Source organism: Armigeres subalbatus, unplaced genomic scaffold (assembly GCF_024139115.2).
Source record: "Armigeres subalbatus isolate Guangzhou_Male unplaced genomic scaffold, GZ_Asu_2 Contig459, whole genome shotgun sequence".
In the NCBI taxonomy this organism is placed as follows: Eukaryota; Metazoa; Arthropoda; class Insecta; order Diptera; family Culicidae; genus Armigeres; species Armigeres subalbatus.
In genome coordinates, this window is record NW_026943215.1 from 114,389 (window position 1) to 123,638 (window position 9,250).

Consider the following 9,250-nt stretch of genomic DNA (forward strand, 5'->3'; position numbering starts at 1 on the left):
AAACCAAAACCAAACCAAACCAAACCAAACCAAACCAAACCAAACCAAAACCAAAACCAAACCAAACTAAAACCAAACCAAACCAAACCAAAACCAAACCAAAACCAAACCAAAACCAAACCAAACCAAACCAAAACCAAACCAAACCCATCCAAAACCAAACCAAAACCAAACCCAAACCAAACCAAAACCAAACCAAAACCCAACCAAATCCCATCCCAAACCAATCCAAAACCAAACCAAAACCCATCCAAAACCCAACCAAATCCAAACCCAATCCCAACCCAAACCAAACCCAAACCAAACCAAAACCAAACCAAAACCCAACCAAAACCAAACCCAAACCAAACCAAAACCAAACCAAACCCAAAACCAAACCAAAACAAAACCAAATCCAAAACAAAACCCAACCAAACCACAAACCAAACCAAACCCAAAAACAAACCAAAACCAAACCAAAACCAAACCAAAACCAAAACCAAACTAAACCAAACCAAAACCAAACCAAAACCAAACCAAAACCAAACCAAAACCAAACCAAAACCAAACCAAAACCAAACCGAAACCAAACCAAAACCAAACCAAAACCAAACCAAAACCAAACCAAAACCAAACCAAAACCAAACCAAAACCAAACCAAAACCAAACCAAAACCAAACCAAAACCAAAACCAAACCAAAACCAAACCAAAACCAAACCAAAACCAAACCAAAACCAAACCAAAACCAAACCAAAACCAAACCAAAACCAAACCAAAACCAAACCAAAACCAAACCAAAACCAAAACAAAATCAAACCAAAACAAAACCAAAACCAAAACCAAACCAAAACCAAACCAAAACCAAACCAAAACCAAAACAAAATCAAACCAAAACCAAAACAAAATCAAACCAAAACCAAAACCAAACCAAAAACAAACCCAAAACAAAACAAAACCAAACCAAAACCAAAACAAAACCCAACCCAAACCCAACCAAAACCAAAACAAATCCCAACCAAAACCCAAACAAAATCAATCCAAAACCAATCCAAAACCAAACCAAAACCAATTCAAAACCAAACCAAAACCAAACCAAAACCAAACCAAACCAAATCCAAACCCAATCAAAACCAAATCGAAAACAAACCAAAACCAAAAACAAACCAAATCCAAACCCAAACCGAAACCAAACCAAAACCAAACCAAACCAAACCAAACCAAACCAAACCAAACCAAACCAAACCAAAACCAAACCAAAACCAAACCAAAACCAAACCAAAACCAAACCAAACCAAACCAAAACTAACCCAAATCAAACCAAAACAAAACCAAAACCAACCAAAAACAAACCAAAAACAAACCAAAACCAAACCAAAACCAAACCAAACCAAACCCAAAACCAAACCAAAACCAAACCAAAACCCAACCCAAACCCAAACCAAACCAAAACAAAACCAAACCAAAACCAAACCAAAACCAAAACAAAAACAAAACAAAAACAAACAAAAAACAAACCAAAACAAAAACAAAACCAAACCAAAAACAAAACAAAAACAAACCCAAAAAAAACCAAAACACACCCAAAAAAAAAACAAAACCAAACCAAAACCAAACCAAAACCAACCCAAAACCCAACCAAAACCAAACCAAAACCAATCCAAAACCCAACCAAAACCCAACCCAAACCAAACCAAAACAAAACCCAAACAAAACCAAAACCAAACCAAAACAAACCCAAAACCAAACCAAACCAAACCCAAACCCAACCCAAAACACAAACAAAACAAAACCAAATCCAATCCAAATCCAATCCAAATCCAATCCAAATCCAATCCAAACCAAACCAAAACCAAATCCAAACCAAATCCAAACCAAAACCAAACCAAAACCCAACCCAAAACAAACCAAAACCAAACCAAAACCAAACCAAAACCAAACCAAAAACAAACCAAAACCAAACCAAAACCCAAACAAAACCAAACCAAAACCAACCCAAAAACCAAACTAAAAACCAAGCTAAAACTAACCAACCAAACCAAAACTAAAACTAAAACTAAACTAAAACTAAACTAAAACTAAACGGCTACCGTTACTCGTTACGCCGGCCGTTCACCCTTGAATTGTTCCACTGGAGACGGCTTTGCTCAGCATTTGTAGGACGACCTGTCGTGCGATGTCCCTTCCACCTAACGGACACAATTTCAAGCGAACAATGCTCAGAAGCATCTGTGGTCCAGAAAAGAGCAACTAACGAGCAAGCGAGTTAGTAGATGTCTTTTCGGCACAACTATCGGCGGGAGTTTGAAATCCTCCAATTCCGCAGAATGACCTAATCGGCCGCCGAGACGAATCAATCCTTCTGATGACATATACGGATGAAACCAGCGCAGCTGTGACTTTCGTGATACTGGAAGACCCTTCTAAGAGCTGTAGCCCCTCAAGTATCAAGTAAGTAATTCTTCTAGATGGGGCCCTGACAACTTCAATGGAGTCCCCCCCTCGATTTTGATGCAAACGGGTAGACAGCAGTTTTCTCTTCACTATTCTCACTCCAAACGTAGCCACTTCTCCGAAGCGTCCGAAAAACAATAGAGTTATATCCGTGCTTCCTTCGGTATAATGAGTCATCGGCGAATATTATTCTGATTAAGCGTGAGCAGATGTTGATGATAGGATCGCCACTTCTCACCCACCGCTTTAGGTAAGGGCTTTCAGTACTGTAGTTGTGAACTAAAAGCTAGTTAGTCGGCGAAAATTGGGGGCGTTACCACACATAGGCAATAGAGGGGTCCTACACAAAAAATAACTCAAATGCAGGAAAAATTTAAAATGGTTTTCAATTGTGAGAAAATGGTTTTCAATGGCAGAAAGTGAGAACGTCATAAAGCGCCTTCCATGACCAAAATAAAATCTACAACCACAAATCATAAATAAAGACCCAGGTACTGAAGCATTGAGCAATACATCAGAGGGTGGGTGGCGGATGCTTTGTAGTTGCCAGCCATACTCCTAGGTGCAGGGGCCTATGGAGTGTCAATTGGCACATGATGAATACCAGTGAAGTCTTGATTATGGCATTCTGGCCGTGTGTTAACGACAAGATATCGCAGTAATAGTAATTGGATTTTATAATATTGTGAAAGCGAAGGATGGCAGTCGGACATTCTACTATTTTAGAGCCGGGTGACTCTGACTTGAATCGGCGAGTGGGCTAATGGCTAGCCTGTCTTCCGCCCGTCCGTGGCGAGCCTTGCAGCACGCTGTCTAATCCTGGCACCAAGCTTTTCCTGCTGGGTGGGAGTTTCCCCAGGAGTAGCTCCAGAGTTTCCCCAGCAGTGATGGGGTATAGCCCTATAAACACGCTCGGCAAGTGACTACGGGATGCGGGTGGTCGCCGAGCATCTCGATAATATCATCGAGTTCGCGAGTGCAAGGCAGAACATCAGTAAAGAACTGAAACAGAACCTTCGGATGCTTCGCCCGAGTCGCAAGACAAGAACAGGACGCGTTTATCAGGGTGGTGGGAAGAGAGAAGGCCGACAAAAGTGCCCAAACTGATGCTTTCTGCTTCCTAGGAAGAGCGACTATGGCCCAAAAGGCGATTGATTTCGCCCTGACGGCCTCATTGGCCGGCCCGAAACAGCTAAGGCAGCAATCCGGCGAAGGCGCTCAGAGCAAAGCCAAACGACGTGCGACCATAAAGGCCAAACGTTGTCTGGACAGAACAGATTGGGATACATACGGCATCGACCCAAGAAGGCGACTTCTCGGCCCAAAAAGGCGAAAGGCACCTACCAGACGCAAGTCACCGGGCCAGAAGAGGGTACCAGCCGTCCGGTGCCATCGGCACAAGGGACCGAAAATCCATGGCAGCTGGTCAGTAGGGCAAAGCGGAAGTCGAGCGTATCTCGACCTGCAAAGAAAGCAAAGGATAAAGACGAGGCCTTGTTGGTGAAAATAGATAAGGAAAAGTGCACCGAAGTCCTTGAATCGATGCGGGCGTCAGAAAAGCTTTCGGTGCTAGGTCAGGACGTGCGAAGCGTCAGACGCACCAAGACCGGTGAAATGATCTTGATTCTGAAACGTGGAGCGCAAGCTAGTGGGACGGACTATAGGAAGCTGGCCCAAGAGATCCTGGGTGACGAAGTCAATGTGAGGTCGTTGGGGTGGAAGTGACCCTCCAGTTCAAGCAACTGGACGAGGTTACGAACGCGGACGATGTCGTCTCTGCCATCAGAGAGCAGTGCGGCACAGATGTTGAGAAGACCTCTGTACGCCTAAGAGGCGGCACCTTCGGCACGCAGGTAGCCGACCTTAGATCAGTCACGGAAGCAAAAAAAAAGTCATAGAGAATGGAAGTTGAAGATCAGCTGGTCAGTATGCCCAGTAAGCAAACTCCAGCCGCCATCAGTGAACAAGTGCTATTCGTGCTTAGAGTCGGGGCACAAGTCCTACGACTGTATGGACCCAGACCGTAGTAACCTGTGTCATCGTGCGTTGTGGTGAGGAAGAGCACAAGGCGCAGGAATGCGATAAGGCACCAAAGTTCCTCATCTGCGCCAACAAAAAGCAAGCCTGTAACCACGTTTTGTGTGGACCTTCATGTCCTATCAGAGAGACAAACAAGAAGAAGCCGTGCTAGTAACACAATTGAATTTTAACCACTGTACATCTGTTTAGCAGTTGCTGTGGCAGTCGTCCTCCTGTTCGACCCGTACAACGTTCCTGTCGTCAATTAGGTGAAGAACGGATCTAGGATGGCGGCTATTTGCACAACGGGACGGTATCTGGTCCAAGAGGTGGTACACTCTTCCGCTGAGGGTGTCGTGATTGCCAAGATCAACGGTGCTTACCCATACGCTTAAACCTGGTTTAAGCACTAAGCGGAGGTGAAGAAATCGACCCTAAGACTCATTGGCCAATTGGTAACAGTTTCTGGGTGATCTGCGAAAGTTACATCTGTTCAGGGCCAATCCCAGACCGTTTGGAAATGGCCATATTTCTGCGTATACCTTACGGATTTTCGATCAGCCAGCATTGGTCAGCATACTAGTTCTAGTTTCTGGGGAAAGGATAAAACATGATGGAAGTAAATGTCACTTAAAATGACAAGCAGAAGAAAAAATGCATTAACATACCCTCGAAAAACCCGGAACATCTCCGGTGGCCAAGGACCAATCTGAGGTTTTGGATGGGGACAAAATACTAGAAGAGTTTCCAATCCGCCAGTGTGTTGATCGCGTATGCTGCCACAAGAATTGAATCCCCGTAGACTTCTAAGGTCATAGGCGAAGCCGACGATCTTGACATCAGAAGGGAACTTTAGTGTCCAATAATGAGCCTTGCGGTACTACTGCATTAATTGGAACACTTCTCTGACTGGCATCGGTCTCGTATAATAGTATACGGTTCTGGAAATAGCTTAGAATATATAGAATACCTCGCCTTTTACATTGGATCGCTATCTCAGCGGTCTTTACCACGCTGTCAACGTCAAACGTGGACTTATCCTTACGAAACCCGAACTGATTGCTTGCGAGGCCGCCCGTACCCTCTGAGTACGGGGTCAGCCTGTTGAGGATGATCCTCTCCAGCAATTTGCCCGTCATGTTAATTAGACGGTTTCCCGGCTTTCGGTAACAGAACCAACTTCTGCCTTTTTCCATCTATCGGGAAAACTACTACATAGACTGGCCCAGGAAAGAAAAAGTTGTCTAATTCCACGGGGCACCCCCCAGGATTGTGTCTTTGGGTGAGAAAATCAATCTCTGAAAATTTCAGCTAAATCGCTTGTTGCATAAGCTGGCGCATTTGATTTGAAGTTTGTATGGGGATTTCAGCCAAAATGTATAGGAAAATACACCTCCGTCACTCATTCGATCTGGAAATTGATTCTGTTTGCTCGATTGACCTCAGAATTGCAAAAACGGCAGTTGGTATGCCACAGAAGAATTTCACAGAACATTGTATGATGATTAAATGAACTTTTATATAGGTTTCGGCTGATGCGATTCGATCAAAAACCCAAAATACACAAATCAGCTCCTAATAAATCAGCCGAAAATTATATAAAGTTCATTTAATCATCATGCAATGTTCTGTGAAATTGTTCTGTAGTATACCAACTGCCGTTTTTGCAATTCTGAGGTCAATCGAGCAAACAGAACCAATTTCCAGACCGAATGAGTGACGGAGGTGTATTTTCCTATACATTTTGGCTGAAATCCCCATACAAACTTCAAATCAAATGCGCCAGCTTATGCAACAAGCGATTTAGCTGAAATTTTCAGAGATTGATTTTCTCACGCAAAGACACAATTCTGGGGGGTGCCCCGTGGAATTCGACAACATTTTTTTCTCCCCATAGTAATCTGGGCCAGTCTACTACTACAGTCATGACATCTCTGACATCTCTGTCGCAATGATTGCTGCCTTGAGAAGGGTGTTCGGAACTCCATAAGGCCCTGGAGCCACCATTTTGGCCTACACGCACCCGAATACTAGAATAGAACGACTTACTTATGTCAAAGACTTGGGCGTAATTTTGGATTTCCAACGTTGTGGGCAAGGCTTCCAAAAACCCTGGGCTTTATCTTTCTTTTGCCAAAGAATTTTCTGACATTTACTGTCTGAAGTATCTGTTTTGCTCACTGGTGCGGTCTATACTGGAGTATTGCTGCGCCCCGTTAGGAATCCCAATGAACGGTGCAGAACAAATTGAGTCCGTGCAACGACGTTTCCTTCGATTTGCTCTGCGTAGACTACCGTGGAGAGGTCCATTGCGCCAGTCAAGTGGTAATATCTGCTATCGGCTTATCGATCTAGAGCTGCTAAGGAATCGCCGTAACATTGCTTGGGCCGTACTGGTTACAGTTGTTTCGCAAGGCCGAATAGTTGTAGCGATATTTTGGAGCAACATATATCAACGTACAGCCGAGGGCACTTCCAAATAACGCTATGCTAAGATGGCCATTTCGTCGGACTAACTACAGTATGAACGGTAGTATTGAAGGATTACAGCGGTTATTTATTACGGTATCAACAATCTTCGATTTCAACTTGCCTTATCAGACGCTGCGTCGGAGATTCAAAGAATTTTTCTCATCGCGTCAGGTCATGTTTGAACTCAAATTTTTACTGCAGGCGCCTCCATGCTGGTCACGTTTGGACTCCAATTTGCACTTCAGACGCATCAATGCTGTTTGATAAGTACTTGATCCAATATGAACGCCTCGACAGGTCAAGTTTGGACTCAAATTTTCACTGCAGGCGCCTCCATGCTGGTCACGTTTGGACTCAAATTTTCACTGCAGGCGCCTCTATGCTGTTTGATAAATACTTGATCCACTATGAACGCCTCGACAGGTCACGTTTGGACTCATATTTTCACTGCAGGCGCCTTCGTGCTGATTGATAAATACTTGTACACAGATAAAAATATGTTGTGATTTTAAGTGTATTTTCATGCACATATTTGGAGCATGCAAATAAACGTAACATTCAATCGATCTCACTATTCGTTTAAATCGAAATAAATTTAAACGGTGCTTGCTTGTAAAATTCAATCAAATTTAATTGAATATCGAATGTTAATTCGATTGATGGGGTAACCTGCAGTTTTACACGTCGTTGAATTTTCAAAATTATTTGCTGTGTATAAACGCCTCGACAGGTTATGTTCGAGCTCAAATGTGCACTATGAACGCTTTTTTGATGCGCAGATTGGTATTCAAATATGATTTTTTCATCAAATTCTGTATGTAAACAATTCGTTCATTTGGAATCATCTATAATTTTAATATTCCTCTTTGTGGATCACATCATATCCGGCAACGGAAAGTGCTTCACATCGTCTTGCATAAATTAAGTAAGCTAATGTTACAATATAAATGTTACACTGCTCTAGCATTTTAAGAAAATTTAAATTATGATTTTGAAAATAAAAATTAACTCGAAGCAAAATATAAAGCTTGTTAGTCGCCGTCTAACCCCGACCCCCCGCAACTACAGCACTGGGGCTTATCCCAATCAAGCCGTGCTTGTTCCTCATTCCTGAGTGTCCACAATACCTGCATGAACACTTTGAACGACGTAATGGTAGCTCCGATGAGTCCTATAGGATCGAAAAGAGTTAATCGTCTAAGACGAGTTAAGTAACTCCATTTAATTCCACCAATTATTTCGATATCTTTGCAGATACGTATTTCGACCACAACTGTGTGGTCGTCTTTGTCTTAGACGATTGAATACATTCCACTAAAACGAGCTTAAAATATTTTTTTTCGAAAAGAGTGCCAATTATGGAAAGTACATTGCGCTTGGTCAGAAGTTCTGCCTCATCCAAAGGCGGAACTTTAAATTGAAACCTGAGGGTATCAGTTCCCGGAATCCACTTAAGGCCGAGCGTTTTCCCGACGGATCTGGATCCAGGAAAATCTTCTCCGTGAACGGTATCGCCAAATTCGGTTCTGAAACACCATACAACGCTTCCAGATGTTTGGATGTCCACTTTCGGAGATTGAATCCTCCTGCCGCCATGAGATCTTGCAACTGCTTCCTCAATTCCACCGCTTCTTCCACCTCGTTTGTTCCCGTTATAATGTCATCCATGTACGTGTCCTCCCGTACTGCCTTGGCAGCGAGCGGAAACCTTTCTTTCTCGCCGTCTGAGAGCTGCTTCATAACCCTTGTAGCCAAAAAGGGTGCTGGTTTTGTGCCGTACGTGACAGTATTCAGCTGCAACGCGTTGATTTCTTCCTCCGGTGATGATCGCCACAAGATGGATTGCAAGGGTCCGTCTTCTTCACAAATCAGGACTTGTCGAAACATTTATTCGACGTCCGCCACAATCATCACCTGTTTTGTCCGACTCCGCATGATGACCGATCGAAGATCGTCTTGTACGATGGATCCCACTAGCAGTGCATCATTCACCCAGGTTAACGTTTCGCTTAGCCCAAGTCCTGGTGTTAGGTGGGACGCTAAACAGCCCTGACACGACGGCCCTCCGAGGAGACAGGAGGTTTGCGCAGGCCCAATAAGCCGCCTTTAAAAACAACTATTACAAACTACATAGAAGATAATACGACTCGATACAATCGGCAACGACCTAGGCGACGAATAAAGGATCACGATTGGAAGCTTGGAACATGGAACTGCATGTCGCTAGGCTTCGCAGGTTGCGACAGGATAATCTACGATGAATTACATCCCCGCAACTTCGATGTCGTAGCGCTGCAGGAAATCTGCTGGACAGGACAGAAAGTGTGG

At 43.6% G+C, this 9,250-nt stretch overlaps 1 pseudogene; it reads right to left on the reverse strand.

Moving 5' to 3' along the window:
- The window catches only part of LOC134204217 (uncharacterized), a 92,845-nt pseudogene extending 84,036 nt beyond the window's left edge, over window positions 1-8,809 (reverse strand).
- Between the last annotated feature and the right edge of the window lie 441 nt (window positions 8,810-9,250).